This window comes from Balaenoptera acutorostrata, chromosome 14 (genome assembly GCF_949987535.1).
Source record: "Balaenoptera acutorostrata chromosome 14, mBalAcu1.1, whole genome shotgun sequence".
Taxonomy (NCBI): domain Eukaryota; kingdom Metazoa; phylum Chordata; class Mammalia; order Artiodactyla; family Balaenopteridae; genus Balaenoptera; species Balaenoptera acutorostrata.
Window position 1 is genome coordinate 30,143,748 of NC_080077.1, and position 21,041 is coordinate 30,164,788.

At 37.7% G+C, this 21,041-nt stretch overlaps 1 pseudogene; it reads right to left on the reverse strand.

The window, feature by feature from the left end:
* Positions 1 to 10,876: 10,876 nt before the first annotated feature.
* On the reverse strand, positions 10,877 to 11,561 carry LOC103014801 (60S ribosomal protein L15-like; annotated as a pseudogene).
* Positions 11,562 to 21,041: the final 9,480 nt, after the last annotated feature.

Genomic DNA, 21,041 nt, shown 5'->3' on the forward strand with positions numbered 1-21,041 from the left:
ACAAAGAATTCGTAATAATGGTAATAAAAGTAATATACAAACATTTACTGAGTGCATACTATAATTCTAGTAATGTGCTTAGGTTCTTTACATCTATTATTTCAAATGAACCACAATCTTGCTAGGGCGGTATTGTGAGCGTTACTTTACAAACTAAAACTACTATTTGAAAAAGTGGAAAAAGAAAATGTTATAGAATGTAGAATTACATTTCATAGAAATACAATTCTCACATTTTAAGGACACTCATAGTGTCAATTACAGAACTAATATCTCCTAAAATCTTATTTTCCAGCAAAACAATAAAATCCAGAAAGGATCTTTTGTTTTCTTTCAGTTCTTTGTTTCAGAAAGAGTGACAGGGAGAAATGGCCAGAGGACTGTCACTGATCTCTTTTCCAATTTTCTTCTTTCTCAAAATGAATTCTTTTGTAGCCAGCCCAAGTTATTAGGCAACCACTTCCACCACTGTCACGTAGGCTTTCCTGAATATTCCTTCCAGACGTTCCTCAGTTAAACTGCATCAATGACCTTCACTTTATTCTGAGAAAATATCAACAGGTGCAGCTGAACTCTGATGCTTAAAATTATGAATTATGAAATAAACCCAGAGCAGAACTAGAAAATTAATAGTGGTTTGGCCACGATGACATAATGGTGACAGAAGGGCTCAACTTGAGCACTTTAGAAGGATCATTTTCCTAGAAATTTGAAAAACAAAATACTTTCCTATAATTTTTAAGCTGGGAAATAATTTCCAGCTAATTTATCAGAGCCACTCATCATCCAATTAACCACCAAGTTAATTCTGTTCTCCTTACAGAAACAATTATTTCAGAAAGATATTAAAGATAATTCTTATTATTTAAATTAAAAAACACAAATTATGATCTTTCCCCAAACCTCTATCCCATGACTCTAGTGAATGACACCATGGTCCCTCCAAGTTGCGCAAACAAGAAAAGTTGTCATTGTGTATGACATGTTCCTCTCCTTCACCACCTCTGCCCTGTATCCACTCATCAGCAAATCCTATGGATCTTATCTCTGAAACTTTTACCAAATCCATGTAGTTTTTTCCATTTCCCCTCAACCCTAGTCTAAAGCTACCATTGTTTCTCATCTGGTCTACTTCTAGAAACTTCTCAGGGACTTATCTATACTTACTGTTATATCATACTCAAATCACCACTGCTCTAGAAGTGATCTTTACAATGTAAAAGACACAGTCACATGTACTCATTTCTCACCAGTTGGTTTCCCATAGCTCTAAAATATTGATTCTTGACAAGGCCCTTCATAGAATATTTTGGAAATATGGATGGAAATATTTTATTTCTAGTCCATGGCAGACTACATTTTCAAACAATGACACTATCCTTAATTCCATATACTTTTCCTACAACATGACTTTGGCACTTATCCCATCAAGAAGTGCAAAAAGTTTCCCTCTCTTTCAATCTAAGTGGCTTGGTGACCACAGAGTAAGTGATATTATGAGACTTCAAAAGTTAATTCATAAAAGGTGATACAGCATCCACTTAGCTCTCTTTCAATGCTCTTGGTACCTAGCTACCATGTTTTGAGGAAGCCACAACCACATAGAGAGGTCACTTGTCCATGTTCTGCTCAATAGTTCCAGCTGAAGTCTCACCTTTCAGTCAAAATCAAGCACTAGATGTGTGTAAATGAACTTTCAGATTATTCAAGTCCCCAGCTATTGAGTCACTCTTAGCTCTCAAGTCTTTCTAATTGAGACCTCAGACATTGTGGCTCTGAGATATGCTGTCACTGTTTTGCTCTTTCTGAATTCTTAATACCCAGAATTTGTGAGTGTAATAAAATGGTTATTTTACACTCCCAAATTTGGGGTTGTTTGTTATGCAGCAGTAGTAACTGGGACACTGCTTGAATTTATATGTTGAATTTCACATAATTTTATTATAAATTGTTTTTCTTTTATTTACTTTTCTTTTATATTACTGTAATGGCATTATTGATTTTTTAAGAATTATATGTCTAGGTAGCTGTATTAGTCAGGGTTCTCCAGAGAAACAGAACCAATAGGATGTATTTATATCAATATCTGTATCTTTCTGTCTAGATTTATTTTAAGGAATTGGCTTATGTCACCGTGGGAGTTGGAAGACCACAATCTGCAGGGCAGACCCAGGGAAGAGTTGATGTTTAGTCTTGAGTCCAATGGCAGTTTAGAGGCAGAATTCCTTCCTCTTCTGGGGGCCTCACTTTTTTGTCTTAAGGCTTTCAGCTGACTGGATGAGACCACCCACACTATGGAGGGTGATCTGCTTTACTCAGAATCTACTGATTTAAATGTTAATCACATCTAAAAAGGAATAAAAACCCTGCAAGCTGGACAGTGTCAGGAGAATCTCCACTTTTCTCTCTTTTTCTCTCTTGGTCCTGCCCTGAGGCCAGCCCCAGGTGTGGAACTGTACAGTCATGGCAGCTGTGGCAGCAGGCATGTGAATCCCCAATGGAAAATCCTTCTCTGGATAAAAGAAGCTGAGAAAAAAAGTCCCTATTCTGATTCTAAAATTTACATGGGAAGGGAAAAGAGCTAGAATTGCCAAAACCATTTTGAAAAAGAAGAAAAAAATGAGAGAACTCAGAATTCTTAATTTTAAAATGTACTGTTAATGAACAGTAAGCAAGGCAGTGTGGTATTTGTGAAAGGATACATATTTTTACTGTGTGTAAGCTAAAAATAAATGGTAAAAAAGACAAAATGGTTATATGACAGCAATTTTATATGATGCAATCTAATATACCAAATATTGATTTAGCCAAATATTGTGACATCACTAGATTGGAAGACTAGCAGGAGGAGATATGTCTGTGTTGTAGGTGGTGAAGCTAAAGAGTTAAATCCTGACGTTGAATTGTAGATAGTCAATAGATAATTTCCCGTATTAAAATATTAGGAAACATCATTTTAAAGTATGTTATTTGGAAATACTGAGACATACAACAGAAGAAATAGTGGAGAATTGAAAGTGGTTGTTTCTGTGCAGTGGGATTCTGGGCTAGGGAGACAGGCAAGAATCGTTGTTTGATAATATATTACATGTATGATTTAGGGCATAGTTTTATGTAATTGTTCTCTACTATACCATATAAAATAAGTAGGATTTAAAAGGGTAGAAACCATTCTGGACTAGGGAAAGATTGAGTGCAAAGACCAGCTCTATCTAAACAGGAGTTCTTCACTTGGAGGTAATGGTGGGTCTACTGGGTTCAGGAGACAGTAAAGGAAATGAGCTGTTTCCAGCAGGAGACTGTGTTAGGAACAGTAGGACAAGTAGTTGGGTCGACCCTGAATGCCAGGCTGGGAGCTTTGGACTTAGAAGTCTGGAGGTTTTGAGTCCAGATGAGAAGTAACTGCCTCAACCTGTGTGACCTGGGACAAATTGTTTATTTTCCTGGATCTCAGTTTCATCACTGTAAAAATTAAATTATCTTTAAGGGTCACTTCAGATTCTATGATAAAACTAAGGTTCCAGGATGGTTAATTTGTGACAGTGAGAAAGGGGGGAGACACAAGCAGGCAGTCCAAATTGGAGGCATTACAGTTACTTGTTTTAGAGACCCAGGAGAAAAAACAAGGTATTTATTTTGTGAAAGAAATGAAAGATAGCAGTAATGTATAAGACAAAGTTTCTCAAACTCTTTGGTCTCAGGACTGTTAAAAAAATTTTTTTTTAATTATTAAGGATCTCAAAGAACTTTTGTTTATTTGGGTTATATTGATCAATATTTACTGTATTAGAATAAAGCACAAATATATACAATCCCACACAATTTTGCATGCCATTTCAGAAGGCCCCAGGACTCCCTTGTGGGCCATCCATAGATTACAGGTTGAAAACCTCTAGTATATGAGTTTGAGGTTACAATAAATGTGCAAGGCAAATCTGATTTTGCTAGAAATTTTTGGATTGGTTCTAGAAAACAAACTACCCAACATTGGTTTTATGTTGCTGAGCCAAAATAGTCTTTGGTCTAAATCATGTTGCTGGACTAGTTGACCTTTAAAATCTCTTCAAACCTAAGATTATATTATTCTGTGATTCATCCTTATTGGCTAGTTAGACTGTTCTGATTTCATTGCTTTGTTACACCACCCTTACTTCACTAGGGTTATATCCAACTGGCCTCATGTTTATTCCCCAGAAACTGTAGTCATAAATTTATCTTCCAATTTCCTTTGCTTAATTTGGAAAATGTCTAGTGAATTAAAAAGTCTATTTCCAGAGAATAAAAAGCAATGGCAAGTAGCTTATTTATTATACACATACATACTTCTAATGACAAGGAACAAGAGAGGAAGTGTTTTTTGGCCAAAGCATTGCATTTTTACAATTCAGAATCATTTTTAGCTAGTAAATTCCATTATTCTTTCCTACACCACTTTTCCAATAGAAGAAGAGTTCCATTAAAAATGAAGAAAACATCTTTATCCAAGCGTGTATACCAAAGGAACAAGGTCTTCTCTGCTTGGGAAAGGCTACAGTACCATAAATCAGCATGCACAGATATTTTCAAAAATTCCAAGAGCAAATTGTGACCTTGAACATATCATGTATTTTCTAGGACTTCAGAAAAACATTGGAGGCAGAGAGCTCACCAAACTTCAAATTTGTGGTTAAGTAACTTGAAACAGCCAGCTGATCATTAGAAAATGCAGCCCTAAATAAGGATTCTCCAAATACAGAAATGTTTCCAGAGAAAAAGTGCAGACTTTATTTTAAAATTTCAAGTTTATTATAGAGACAGAATCCAAATCTCTGAAGAGGCTGAGAGGCAGAGTTTGTAGGCTTGCTGGGAAGAAAATTAAATTCATATAAATGAATAACAAACCTGATTCTCTGCCTAAATTTTCTCAAAGTGAGATTTGGCTTAGCTTCAAGATTAAGTCAACTAATTGGTGTGTTATTATGTTTCCAACTGCCTTTCTGCCTTGTCCTCCTTCCTACCTAGCTTGAAATTCCCACCACAGGATAGTCCTGGTGAAATACCCCTTTGCCACCTAGATGGGAATGCTAGGCCTCTCCCATCAGGGCAGTGCAGGTCAGAGCTTTAGTGAGTGATTCCTTGTTTCTGAGGGTAACGCGCATACTCTAATGTTAGTAAGAAGAGAGAGTCGCTGGCCTATATCCCTGAATCTCCCCTTCCACACACACCCCACCCCCTTCCCACAAAAAGCAAGCCTGAATGCTCCCAGGGACAGGGACAGGTCTAGAAGCATCCAGCACAGAGCCATCATCAATACCTGAGCAGTGGGGATGCCCAGGACAAATATCACCTGCCTTATATTTTTTCTATCACCACGGCAAGGGTGTAGGGGTGAGGGAACCCAAAAATTAGTCTTTTTCCGCAAGATAGGGAGCCCTGGGATGGTACATGAGAGAAGGAGATGTTTTCTCTCTGACCCGGTATCTGTGCTTTCTTCCGAAGGGTGTTGCCAGGCCCCACTCCTAAGCAACGGCTGAATTGACAGGGTTGAATAAAGCATATTAAAAGCAAAAGAAGTGATGTACTCAAAAGTGCAAGCATGGTAGCTAGGAGTACCTTTCTCAGCCTGATTAGCATTAATTAGCTCATCCTCTCAAATTAGGGACAATCCCTTCTCCCTCGCAAAATAAGTCTCCTGTGAAATCAAATATACCAAATGTTGAGAGAAGGTGGATCAAGGGGAACTCATGGATTGCTTGTAAAGTAGAATAATCGTTTTGGACAATTTGACCCTATCACGTGAGATGAAACATGCAAACAACCAGCAAGTCTATTCTAGAGGAAGTGTAACAGGAGTGCTCCAAGGGCCACGGGCAAGAATGTTCAGAGCAGTTCCTTTCAGACACCTAAAAAACTGGAAACAACCCAAATGTCAGCAGGAATACATATAAACACGCTCTGGTCTAGTCATACAAAAACCTAATATATAGCAGGAAATGTCGACAATCTCTATTCCACAGAACCACGTGGATGAACCTTAGAAACATACTGGTAACTGATAAAAAGGTAAGTTCCAGAACACTGCACAGTGGGCTTTGCCTATCTGCAGGTTTTGCATCCATAGATTCAACCAATCCTGGGTGGAAATTTTGGTTGAATCAGCAGATGCCAAACCTGCAGCTATGGAGGGCTGACTGTATACAGTATGATATCATTTTTATAAAACCCAGAAACTAAATACTATGTTGGTTAAGCATACAGACATATGTGAAAGAATTATTTTAAAAAGCAAGTAAATGAAAAACAGATAATGTTGGATACTGGTTGACTTGTGGGGGGCTTGGGGAGGCAGAAGTGTAAGACTAGGAAAAAGCATCAGAGTAGAGGCCAATTATCAGTAGTGTTGCAATTCTTGGATTGCAGATGCTTTATAAATTAGAAGGAGATAAAGGAGAAAGAATTGAAGAGTTACCTTCTTTCATTTTTTCCTGCCCCTAATCAAGGAAAAATCAGTAAATAGCTGAGAGCCCCAGAGAGAGACCGATGGTTGGAGAAGTTATGCTCGTGGCTCTCTTGAACCTCTTTCTGTCTTCAACACAATGGTTTCTTCACAGGAAGTGTCCACAGTAAAGCTCACTATCAACCCCAGAAATGAAGCTCTCATCCAACAGCACATGGGAGGCTTTCTGGCTGCCATAAGCTGCCCCCAGAGAATCCACTCATTCTGTGTGCTTGTCGACTGTGTCATAGCTCAGCTTGAGTCTCCACAAGATAAGCTCTTCAAGGCAGAACATTTCCAGCTGTTGTGGTCAGACAGCAGCAGGTTCTTATCTGAGGACAGCAGGGCCATGTGGCACGCCGCAGCCGGGGCAGTGTCGGAGAAGCATGTGGTCTCTGTACACAGTAGCAAGGTCCAATAGACAGCAATTAGCACCAGGAGAATGAAGATGAACGGGACATATACATAACCTTCATAAAAATGTCACAGGGAAAAAGACTCACAAACCATATGGATCCATGCCGGGTATCTCCCAGGGATGGCCTTTTATATTACACTAGTCCAAGTGATGGCTTTTAAAAAGAGATGATTTTTCACTCCCATGTCTTTCTGACCAGCCCTACCAAAAGAAGTAAAGAAATAGGCTGTCTATGTGATGTTGGATGAAACAATCTTGACATTTTGTGGCTTTCTCCACTCCGAGTTTCTGGACCAGCATTCTCATCTGCATATGTTGGTAGTTAATTAAGTGGACAGCCTCCTCTGGTACTATTTTCCCTTTTATTTTTAGTGATGTTGTTCTGAACGTGGAGGTATTTCAGATATGTCCTCATCCATTTTCAGAAGGCCAATACTTAAAAGTTCGTTGTTTTTAGCAAAGAAATAAGCCCTCACCAGCTGATTTAAGCAGAAAAAATTTATTCAAAAGGATTTTGTGTCACCTGCAAGATCACAGAGATGTCTGCAGAATCAGTCCCAAGAAACAGGCAGGCACTAACAAGAAGACTGAGCAAAACTGTAGCCAAAATCCAGGCACAGTGATGGTCCAGAGGTCAGTACTGACACTGCTGGTGACCACAATATCATGGGGTGCTGGACACACTGGCTTTACTGTTGCTGCCCTACATGCCCCATCCTGGGAAAGTGAGTGTGGGGCGGCTGACATTACAACTAGGAAGAAAAGTCATTCTGATTTTATCTATTTGAGACATCAACTTCTGATTCAAAATCTGGAGTACCTAAAATGCGCCTCATGCCACTCGGGATGTTTGGGATATATCACTGAAAGAACAAACAAATGCCTCCATCCTCTTAGAAATTGTATTCAAGCAGGGGAGAGTGGGGTATCTTGAGCCAGACCATAAACAATAAAGTAAAGGATCATGTAAATTGATGTTAGATGATAAAGTGCTTTAGGAAAACAAGTGTAGAGTAAGGGGGATAAAGAGGGTGGGCTGGGTGGGTGCTTGTAGGTGACAATTTTAAATGGAGTGTTTTGGGAGTCCTCATAAAAGAGTGATATTCCAGCGAAGATTGCAGGAGCAGAGGGTTGAGAGATCTTGTGGCCACTAAAGAAAATACAGTCTGGCATGTGGACCATGAATTTCAGAGGGCACAGTGAAATGATTTGTGGAACTGGAGAGGTGGGAGAGGGAGACAGTACAGAGGGTTGCAGGGAATAAAAGCAGAAAAAAAAAAACGTTAACTGTGAGCCCAGGTGAGAGATAAAAACAGGAATAAAGGGTTAAATGAGAGTATTTCCTGGGTGAATTCAAGACAGAGAATGTGCATTAGGGGATTGGGAGCAGGGTGAGTACCTGCAGCTCCTTATCGATAGAGGTAAGGAAATTTGGGGTAGCTGGGTCATAGTCTCAGGTTGTAGGTCTTTTCAGCTCCTGAAAATGATGGTAGAAGATTTGGGTACAGAAGTGGTCACAGATTCAGTGCACTTATTGGAGGAGACAGAGCCTTATACTAGATGTTTGGACTTTGCCTTGATATCTGTTAATGGAATGCTATAAACTGAATGTTTGTGTCCATCCAATATTTGTATTTTGAATCCTATTGCCCAATGTGATGGTGTTTGGAGGTGAGACTTTGGGGAGTGATTAGGTCATGAGGATGCAGCTCTCATGAATGGGATTAGTGCCCTTATAAAAGAGGCCTCAGAGAGATGGCCATCTATGAACCAGGAAGCAGGCTCTCATCAGATACCTAATATGCTGGCACCAAGATCTGGCACTTCCCAGCATCCAGAACTGTGAGAAATAAATTTTTGTTTTTTATAATCCACCCAGTTTATATCATAACAGTAGTTTATAGTTTATAACAATAGTATTTTGTTATAGCAGCCTAAATGGACTGGGACAGGAGTAGAGATTTTTGGAGAAGCTGATGGTTACTCCCAGTGTGGGGGCCCTCTCTTGACTCTTGATGATGGGATAGAAAGTCTAGGTGATTTCTGTGGAGTTATCTGATTGGCCACACTTAGGTTGGGTGCCTAGCCCTATCCACAAAGGAGCCTGGCAAATAAAATATCTGACCCATATGATGGGAGGAAAAGTGTCAGTTCCACCTTATAATATAAACCCAGTTAATAAATGTAGAAAGAAACAAGGGAATAAAAACTCACCATTTGGCAATCACCACAGTAATAATTGTTGCAGGAAGATGCACTGATTGACCACTGGAAAACTTGAGGAGAAACAGGATATTTACATAGACTCAAAGTGTCTCTCCCAAGATATTTATCAATTGAAAAAGGGAAAATAGTAACTACAGTGGAGAATCCCAGCAGACATCACTTAAGCAAGTGTTCAAAGGTTGATATCACCAGTAGTAGGACATATTGAAAACATATACCCCCTGTTTCCAAGATGCATTGAGGACAAAATATTATTTCTGAAGTATTCTTGCCCAAAACTACATAAATTCAATCTAATTGTTGGAAAACATCGGAAAAACCACAAAATAACTGACCAGTACTCATCAAAATTGTCAGGGCCATGAAAAAAACAGAAAGAATGAGGAACTGTCATAGATTGCAGGAGACTAAGGAGACATAACTAAGTGCAATGTGATATCCAGAATAAGATCTTGAAACAAACAAAAAATGACATTAGAAGAAAAACTGATGAAATTAGAATAAAGTTTGTAGGTTAGTTTGGTAGTATTGTACCAATGTTCATTTCCTTGCATTGATAATAGTACTATAGTTATGTAAGTTGCTAACATAAGGAGAAGGTGAATTATCTGTACTATTCTTGCAACTTTTCTGTAAGTCTAAAGTTATTTATTTATTTATTTATTTTTTTCGGAAACCAATTGAACTTGTATTGACACCAACTACACGACTCTTCTTAGTAGCCTTACGGGAATGGATAAAGTGGCTTGACCCAAGACAACACTGATTAGACTTAGCAATGTTACTTTTAAATAAAACCAACCCTATTTTCCCCAAGGTGGCTTAGATTTCATAATGGGTCACAAACTAATACTACAAATAAAACATTTAAAATTTTGATCCAAGCCCCTTCTATCCTCCCACACTTGAAAGGGACCTGATGAACACCAATTTCCTAATCCTAGCATCCCTAGCTTACAAACCTTAGGGTTAAAAACTCCCTCCTCATTTACCCAATGTTCAATTTCCATCAGTTTCAATATACACTAGTGTAAATACCATGACTATTTTGCATGAAGTTAAGTATTCTACAGATCAGAGTCACGGGATTGAACCAGGAGCTCCCACCTTTTATGTGAACTTCAGTGGTACCATCAAGGCCAAGGCAATTTAATTTAGGTTAACCAGGATTTGTTTCAATTTGTAAGAAAAACATCTTGCAACAGGTTTATTCAATTCTCTTAAAAAATGGTGGCATTCCTTTACTTTCCGCCTTTTGGCAGCAGCAGTTACATATATGGAATAGCAGATTAAGTCTAAAAACGTGGGCCCTAGTCAACTTTATTTTTCGGCATTATGATCATGATAAAGGATCACGACATCCTTCACATTTCCAAGGAAAACCCAATTTAAAGTTTGTCCTTGCCAAACTCCGTAAAACAGCCACTCTAGAGTAAACCAGCAGACCATTGCATCACCCCAATAAAGCTGTAGGTTTCATCACATGCACCAACGAATCTACATGGCTAGTTTCTGCGCTCCTCTTTTACAGAATTTTACACCTATTGTTACCAGACAGCATTTTAAACACGGACATATCAACTGCCTAATAAAGCAAAAACAAAGACATTTCCCTTATTAGAAACAAGATACACCATCACTTAAAATCTTCAAACATTATTGCACTTTAACTTTCAGAATTTGACAATGCATTCAATGAAGCAATCTGCAGACAACTAGTTTTAACAGACAGATTTAAAAACACTTTTAAGCAGACGTGGATGTCCTAAACTGTTTATTAGGTAAGAATTTTACAAACATTACTTACATTAGCGGTAGCGGTGGAGCTGGAGAGTATTGCGCCTTCTCCAGGCTGCGCGGCGAGAACCACCGATCGTGTGGTGGAACTTGTGGCCCTTGCCGAGGCCGCGGCTCTTCCTGCCTGCAGACGTCAGGCCCCGCATCTCCCTGTGCTTGTGGACTGGTCTGGTGATCCACCGGGTGTCAGGGTTTCTTCTGATAGCTTTATGGAAGGGATCGATGAAGATAACCTCAAAAAACTTGTACGTAGAATCTTCACCCACCCGGTAAGAATTCAGGACCCTCAGGGCCCCACAGTGGCGTCCCGCTCGCTCCTCAGCAACAGACTGCAGGCTCCGGGCAAACTTGAGCTGGTTGACGGGCTTGCCGTAGGTGGCGCCCTTCGGGACCGGGCGTTTGCGGCCACCGCGGGCGCACGCGAACCCGGTATATCACATAACCTTGCTTGGCCTTGTAGCCCAGCCTGCGCGCCTTATCGGGCAGGGTGGGGCGCGGGGCCCGGTGCAGCGCCGAGAGCTGGCGGTACTGCCAGCAGCGCAACCTGAGCAGAAAGCGCATCACGTCCGACTGCTTCTTCCTCCACAGCTCCTGGATGTACTTGTAATCGCCCATCTCGGCTCACCTGATGGTTGCCTCCAAACGGAAAGGGTCTCAAGTTATTTACAAATAAAAAGTTGGAAAAAAGAAAATATGCAATTAAAAGACATGCCACAGTGTGAGAGAAAATAGTTCAACATATATAATGATCGAAAGACTCATATCCAGAGTGAATTACGAGTCAATCACAAAAAATAAAAATAAAAAACAACAGACAACCCAATAGAAAAATAGGCAAGAGACTTCAGCACATACTTTACAAAAGAGGATGTCAAAAATTCCAATGAACATGTAAAAAGGTGTTCAACTTCATGAATCACCAAAGCAATGTAAATTAATAACACAATGAATACAATAGTAACCTACCAGAATTGCTAATGTTAAAGAGATAACACAGTCAAGTATGGGTCAGGATGCAGAGCTGCTGTGACTCTCATATACTCGTAGCTAGAATGAAAATAGGTACAAACACCTAAGAACTTTTTGGCATTCTCTACTAGAGTTACATATATATATATATATATATACCCTTTGACCTAGCAATTTTACTTCTAGGTATATATCCATTAGAAATGAGACAATGTGTTCACCAAAAGATATGTCATAGCCTACAAGTAAAATCTATTCGAAAGTTCATCAACAGTAGAATGGATAAAGTATGGTAATCATACAATGAAATATTATATAGCTGTGATAATGAATGAGAAGTGAAACAACATGAATGAATCTCACAAGCATACAATTGAGCAAGAGAACCCAGACTCACAAAACCATGTACTATGATGTCGTTCATATGAAAGTCAAAACAAGCGAACCTAGTCTATGATTTTAAAACTTACAATAGTGATTTTATTTGGAGAGGAGAATGGGAGTAGTAATTGGAATGTGCAGGATGGGGATTTCTGGGAATTTGATAAGGTTCTATTTCTTGATCTGGGTGGTCTCATGGGTATGTTCAATTGGTGATCAATAATCAAGCTGTACTCTTAGAATTTTTGCACTTTGATGTATGTATGGTAGATTTCAATAAAAAAAATTTTTTTTACAGTAATTTTAAAACAATTTTATTAGTATCACCAGAAACTAAAAACAACACTAATGTCACTGAACTGGAGAATAGATAAATTGTGGTACATCCATACAGTGAAATACCATTCAGCAACAAAAAGGAATGAACTACTGATACATGTGAGAAATTGATGAATCTGAAATGTATTATGCTAAGAGAAAAAAGCCTTTCTCCACAGGCTATATACTGTATAATTCCATATATATTACCTTCTAGAATAGACAAAACGATAGGGATAGAGAATCAGTCAGTGATTGTCAGATATTAATAGTGGGGGAAGTGTTTGACTACAGAGTGTAGCATGAGATAATTTCTGATGGAGTGATAGAACTGTTCTGTATCTTGATTGTGGTGGTATTTGTGCTACAGTGTGCATATGTCAAAATTCATAGAACTCTACACTAAAAAGGACAAATTTTCTGTATGTAAATTTTTTTAATTTAAAAATATTCCATGGATGTTGGAAAATAATTTGTTTCCCTATTTGTTGAATGTAATGTTTTATATGCATCCTAATTTTGGATGTATGCCATCTATCGTTTTCTGGAAAAGTTATAATAAAATCTCCTACTACAATTGATAATTAGTCAATTTCAACCTTAATACTATTAATATTTGCTTTATGCATTTTTGAAGCATTATATGTTTTTCAATATATATACATTCAGGGTTGTTGTATCTTTCTAGAGAATTATGACATCCTTTCATCATAAGTCCTTTTTGGGTTCAAAGTTTATTTTGCCTTTTATTAATATAGCAAAAATGAATTTAGTTGGGTTCATCTTTGCCTGCATATGTTTTTCCATTTCAGTATTTTCTATATCATCATGTTTAGGTACTATTTATGAGAAATACACCTACAAAATTTTTAAACCTTTTTTCTTTGATAGAAAAAATTGTGTTTAGAAATGGAGATATGGTTATTTGCAGATATCCTCTCCCCCTTTTCGTGCAGGATGGGATTATAAGCATTCTTTCCAATATTGATACACTTCTGTCTCTAATTTCTTATTTATGAGAAATTCTCTCTTTTATTTCCTTTTGTTTATTGTTTTCTTTCATATGTCTCAGGTTGATACTAATGTGGAGCACAGGGTCTTTTCTTTGATTTCTTTCCAAAACACTCCCAGAAAGCCAATGTAGGTCATAGACTTTTACTGATTTTAGGGGGCAAATAAGGCAAGGCAGGAGGCTTATGAAGAAGATCATATGGTTTAAATATAAAGTTCTTAACCTTAAAAGTCATTGCCATTATCCTTATCCTTTCCTCCCCCTCCACAATCTCCTGCTGGAAAAGTTTACCTGCTTACGTCCTCTTCCTGGATTCCCATCCCCATCATGTTTCTTCTCTTCCCCGATCTAATGTTTGTTATTGGTGGGGTTTTTTTCCTTTCTAGCTAGCTTATTGAAATCTCCCATATAATTTTCTTAAAAATCACTTTATTTCATGCATAAATTTTACTGGCAATATGCTGAAAGCTAATTTCCCATATCAAAGGTGTCTCATCAGATTAGCCAAGCCAAAATAGTCCTCCCCACTAGGATACGAGTTTGTTACTCTTCTCTAGGCAGAATCCTGCTGCTGGTCCTTAAACTGATAATCATTCACTTTTCTTGATCCCTACACTGTATTTATTCACACTTATTTTCCTAACCATGTAGGTCCAGGTGCACTGCCCACATTAATACTATATCTTTTTTTTCATTGAGATATAATTGACATATAACTTTATATTAGTTTCAAGTGTTGTTGTACAACACTTTATCTTTTAATTTAAGAATAGAGACAGCACAGGGCCATACAGAAGCTCAAAACAACAGAACTGGTTTACTGCTCTTTTGTGTCATTTTTCTCTGAGGACTGATTTATTTCTGGAAGACCTTGTCATCCTCTTATAATTTATTGCCAAACCAATATTTTCATGCATATTCATTTATTTTTTACCTTGCTACACAACCATTACATTTGTAGTTGCTTGATGGACATTATTACTTGGAAGTCTGATTATTACAACAATTTTATTATATCTAAAACCCAATTAATATATTCTGTCTATCCATGGCACTGGACCACAATACTGATTATGTCATGCTAACTGCAGAGGATGAACAGGTAGAGGCAAGTGCACTGAATGCCCATTAAGACTGATGAATGGCACAGGAGAGAGAATAAACTCTCAAAAGTTTTAGAGGGCCTGTCATATTGATGAAGTTTTAATGGGTCCAATGATCTGGGCTATCCTGAAACAAGGACACGTTGTTATTTACAACACGTTGTAAGGACACGTTGTTATTTATTCTAAGGACACGTTCTAAGGACACGTTGTTATTTATTGCAGCCCTCTTCATTAAGAAAGAAGCTCAATCACTTTGCTGTACACCTGAAACTAGCACAATATTGTAAATCAACTATACTCCAATAAAATTAAAATTAAAATTAAAACAAAAAAAAAAAGGAAGAAGCTCAATGCTTTGTGGGCCTTTGGATTCTAAAGCAATATATACTACTCTTGGGAATAATGCTCTGACTCACTTATTAGATGGCTCAGAAGGCTCCCAGTTTTGAGTGGTACCCAGAATAAGGGAAAATTTTACACCAGATCCATACTCAGTGAGAGATGCCTGGCGCTTGGGCCATTTGTCTCAAGAGCTTAGAGTGCTAGAGGTATCCATGGTGGTTAAGTATGCAAGGTAGAATCTCTATCGAGCTCTACCAGAAAAGTCACAATTCAGACTTCCAGAATTCTAGAGCAAAGTCATGGCTGCTTTAGCAGAGAACTAAGTATCTGCTATTATAAAATAGTTTCTCGTGTGCTCTTGTACTCTGTTTGACACTGAGAGTCTGACTTTGGAACTTCAGTGACTATGATCCAGGGAAGAGCTGGTTGAAACCCTAGATGTAGCACAATCCCTTGAGATACCAGATTTCTGGTAGTATATCTGCTACATCAGATCCCTTTCATTCTGGAGGAAGAAGTGAGGTACCCCAGTCAGAACTGACACTTATATTAGATATGGGTTTGCTGTATGTATAACCCGTGTCTCAGCTAGCACCACCATCTGAGGAATTCCAAAATACCAATCCACTGTTATGGTATCCCATATAACAGTGACTCAGATGAAGGTACACATTTTATGACATGAGACAAGTGGCTCCAGACTATAAACTTCATTGCTTAGAAGCAGCTCAGCTGATGTACCAGCAAGGTGGGTAGCCATAGTCTGGGATTTGGTATATTTGCTTATCCGATACGTGATATTTGGTGCTGAGTTGTCAGAAAAATTGGGTCCAGGAACCAAAGACAGGTAGTACAGAACCATCTCTCCATTAGTGACTGTCTTTTGGAATTTGAGTTTCCTATTCCTGCTCTGCCAGATCAAAAGTCTCAGTTCCCAATAAGGAAACACTTACACCAGAAGACATAGTAAAGATTCCTCTGAACTTATAGCTCCAACTACCACTTGGTCATTTTGGGTTTTTCATGTCAGCAAAGGAAGGAATAACTTAAAGTAATTGACTCTAATTTTCCTGAAGATCTAGGGTTGCTGCTCCATGATGGGAACTTAGGGAAGTCTGTCTAGACTACAGGGTATTTGGGGATGTCTTTTGGTGATCCTGTGGTTAGTGATAATGGTAAATGGATACATAGCAACCACAGCTTGAAAAGGGAAAGACATTAGGAGCTCAGAGTCTTTGGGAAAGACAGTCTAGGTCACCACACTAGACAAGCAACCTAGACAAGCTGAGGCACAGGCAAAGGATGAAAGAATTCTAGAATGGGTAGGAGAGAAGTGAGATGGTAAGTATCGATTTCAGTCTCAGCACCAATTGTAGCAGCAGGAAATGCAGCTTGTTGCACTAAGCCTCTTAGTACTGAGTATTGAGTCTTTATAAATATTGCAAGTGGTCATGACCTAGAAAGGAACTCTGATGAACTTGACTTAATGGAATTAGTTAATGGGGGACACAAAAAGATCTAAAAGGTGCAAAGTTGCAAAGGCTACCTAAGACACTTCTTGAGTACTGCTTCATATCTTCTCTGCAGATTTCTGCCAGCTTTGCTCAGGTGCTTCTTAACAACACTTGTGCCAAATAGCCCTCACTACCTGCCCCAGGACACCTCTGATACTGCAACATGGGATTACATGACCCACTTGGCCTTCATGAATGCACAAACCAGGACTGCAAAGGAGTGAGCCCACCATTGACTAATGAGGTAAATGGAGGCAATTAATAAATATTTCTCTTGTTTTGTCCCCTGGTTTTTCAATCTGAGACATATTCCATGAAGTGCTTGAGAATTCTTGACAGGATGGTGCACGGGACCCCATAGTAATGGCCAGTTCAATATGTACCTTTGGATTAGCTTTCCCTTCCTCCTGGTCTCACTCCCCACGTCCTCCTTCTTTTCTCCCTGAGATCAACTATCTGCATGCAAGACTTTGACTTAGAGTCTCATTTTTGAGAAATATAGGCCAAATAATTTAGAGAAGAGATCAAAGCTAATGAATGAAGTTGATCAAAATTTTATTTCACTTCACCCCAAAGAGATTGTAAGTAAGAAATTTTGTAGGCTTGGCTATCATGCATTTCTTATGTGAACCCCTAGATATGAAGCTAGAAACTTTCAGCTGCCAGAAAGAGATGGGGTCATTATTAGCCTCCAGTTTACTAAGAATACAGTGAAGTTCTAGTGGTCCACCTGAACCCAGTTTACTCCTCAGAGAACCCTCAAGAAATTGTTTTTGTAGTTGCATTACATAAGAAATTATATCTATAGCCAAAACTAAATTCTATGCTCACTTTATCAACATTATAAAACCATTTCTCCTGTGTTTGACAAGCATAATATCAATAAATCAATCTTAGTGTTCTAACATTAAAACCTTGTCTCTTTTTTTGTTGGGTCTGAAAGTGATAGCACATCATCTATAATGTACTCTGAACCAAGAATGCCCTCTTATAAAAGTCCTCAGTTTGTTTTTCCTCTGTAGAACAACATCCCTATAAACTGTAGAGAATCCATTGTTAAAACATGAAATCTGTCTTTGATAATTTTAGCTATACTAAGTAATAAAGTAACTTTGGTTCAAATGTAAGAAAAACCTCTCTACCCTCCTTTTATTTCTGTCTGTCTTGTTAAAGAAGGGTCTAAGAATTAATTTAGGAATTCATCAACTTTAAATAATGAAGGAGATGAGTGTTTAGGTACCAATAATTTCCAAATCTGTCTTGAATATGTCAGCATTTGATAAGAAGAAAGAATGATGAAGTTATTAATAATTCTGCTTTACTCTTACCCCAAATTGTTTTAAGCCAAGGCAATATATCTGGATTTAAATAATGTTGGTCTAAGAGAAAGATAGCGCCTCAAGAATAATTGGAAAATTCAGTGGAAAAATCTTTTTTTTTTTTTTGTCCAGTGGAAAAATCTTGACTCTATAATCTCTCTACACCACACCTGACCCTGTCCTTCAAAAAAAAAAAAAAAAAAACTATCAAAGATCTCTCCTCAGGTTCCCATTCTTTCCCCCAGCCCCACCTAGAAAAGATGTGAAGAAATTGCTTCACTTAAAAATTCAATCTAGCCTAAATGTGATGAAGTCTGTTGTTATTTTTGTTTAGTCACAAAAATGTAAATCAAATTTTCACTTGGAAATGAAACTGATAATTTAAAATGGTAGACCAATTTGAATTAGTCTGAAAGGATTTTAGATGCAAAGGAAAGAACTTTTGAAAGTATAGGAGGATGAGAAATAGAAAATTACATCATTTATATGAAAGAAAAATGGTTTCTCTCTTACACGATTAATGTAAAAATTAAATGTGAAATTTGAATCCTAAGTCAACTGAGTAAGCCACCACATCTAGGCCAACTATATTTCTAGATAAAAAATCAAGGTAATGATTTTTATATCAATTCTATGTGTGTGAGGTAGTCCAAAAGGGATTGGTATTCCTAGAATATATTGATAGTTTACAGAGATTATAAAGAGCAATTTATATCCAAACTATCCCCAATAAATCTACACCATATGGTCAATGCATTTAAAAAAGAAAATTTAGACACCACTGGTAAATTTTTAAAACACACAAAAACCAGAAATTAAAATAATGAGCATATAAAACTAAATATTTGTTAACATTTTGCCATATTTAATAGATTTGTGAACATTATTCCCACACATATGCTGTGCTTTTACTGCACACTTAGTCATAAACAATACATATTTTTTAACTTTAAAATGTTATGCGACTGACATCATATTGTATGTATTCTTTCTATAACTTCTTTCCTTTCAGTATTATGTTCTGGAGATTTTTTCATATTGAACGCTAATTTTAATGGCTGAGAAGTTTCCATTGCATGTCGTTTTTAGTTTAGTTTAGCTTGTTTGTTTTTTATTTTAACAATCAGTGTTGCAATGAATATCCCAGTACATGTGTCTTTATGCACGTGTGCGAGAACAGCTGGGTTACAGGGTATACAACTTTAATTTTATTAGCTGTAGAGAGGCAGTGCATCATACAGTAGGTATGTTGTTTGTGTGAGTTCAAGTCTTGACTCTGTCGTTTACTCTGTGTGTACCCTTACCATATTTGACTCTGTTTCTTGATCTCTAAAATCATGATAGTAGTAGTAACTGCCTATGACAGACTGCCTGTTGTACTCCAATATCCATTATCCTCTTTGTCCATAGAAGAGTTTCAGGTGCCCAGATAAAGGCTACATTTCTTAGCATTCTTCCAGCTAGATGTGAACACGTGACTACATTCTGGTTAATGGGATGTGAGTGAAAGTGATGTACACTCCTGCATGTGTTTGTCTGCCTTTCCCCACTTCCTGCTATCTAGAAATGGTGAGAGAGAGAGAATGGTGTGTGTGTGTGTGTGTGAGAAAGAGAGAGAGAGAGAGAGAGAAGCCTTATTCCTAGAGATGGAATCTCCATCTTGAAATCTTGAACTGGCAGAGTTGCCCTGTTAGCCATCTACTGCTGGACTGTTATAAGGAGGATAAATGGATGTCTTATTTAACCACTGGGTTTTTATTAGTCTCTTTTTTACAGCAGTCCAGTTCAGACTCTAAAAATACATAATTTATGGCATTGTCATAGTAAATACAACAGTGCTTAGAACAGTGCTCAATGAGTATATCAATTATTTTGTTATCATTCCAACAATTGCCGAATTGCTAAGGTGTTTCACTAATTTATAAACTTAACCAGCAGTGCATAAGTCTTCACACTTCATTGCATTTTTTATATGTCTGCAATTTGATGGATGTAAATTACTTTTTATTAATTCATATTTTCTTATTAAGATTTTTAAAAATGAAGAACAACAAACATTTAGAAAAGTGCACAAATCATCAGTATACAGCTTAATGAGCATTTATAAAGTGAGAATACATGTATTATCAGAATCAAGAATATCAGACCTCCTCTTTCCTCCTCACAGTTACTACCACCATCCTCCTCAAAGGTAAACACTATCCTAAATTTTAATCACATAAATGTTATGGGCAAAATTGTACACCCCCCCCCAACTCATTTGCTGAAGTTCTAACCCCCAGTACCTCAAATGTGACTATATTTGGAAATAGAGTCTTTAAAGAGTAATTAGGTTAAAAAGAGGTCATCGGGGTAGGCCCTAATCCAACATGACTGATGTTCTTATAAGGAGAGGAGATTAGGACACAGATGGGTACAAAGGAAAGACAATGTGAAAATACGAGGAGAAGATGTTCTTCTACAAACCAAAAGAGAAAGGTCTCAAAAGAAACCAACCCTGCCAATCTTGAATTTCTAGCCTCCAGCACTGTGAGAAAATAAATGTCTGTTGTTTTAGACATCCAGTTTGCAGTGCTTCGTCATGGAAGCCCCCCCCCAACAACTAGTACAGTAGATTAGTTTCATTCAGAATGATTTAGTATCAGAATCACTATCGGATTCAGAATCTTTTGTGTTAGATCTGTTCACTAAAGATATTTTCTTGAGATTTACTGCATTGTTGAACATGGTGGTAGTTTGTCCATCTTGTTGGTCTATGGCATTCCATTATGTGTGTGTAAAAATTTATTTCTCCATTTATGTTGATAAGCATTTGAGTCATTTCCAGTGTTTGGCTGCTATAAAGAGTGTTGCTTTGAAGATTCTTGTACAACTTGTTCATATTGGTGAGCACATGTTCATTTTCTAGGAATGGAATTGTTGCATCATGGTAAGCACATTTGTTCAATTCTAGTAGTTTCAGCCAAAAACTTTTCTAAAGTAGTTTCACCAATCTACACTCTCAACAGCAGTACATTCCAGTTGTTCCACATTCTTTTGGCATGAGGTATTTTCTGTATTTTTTATTTTGGTTACTCTGATGTGTAATAATTTCATTGTGAATTTAATATGTATTTCCTTAACTACTAATGAGATTGAGCACTTGCTTTATGGACTAGCATATG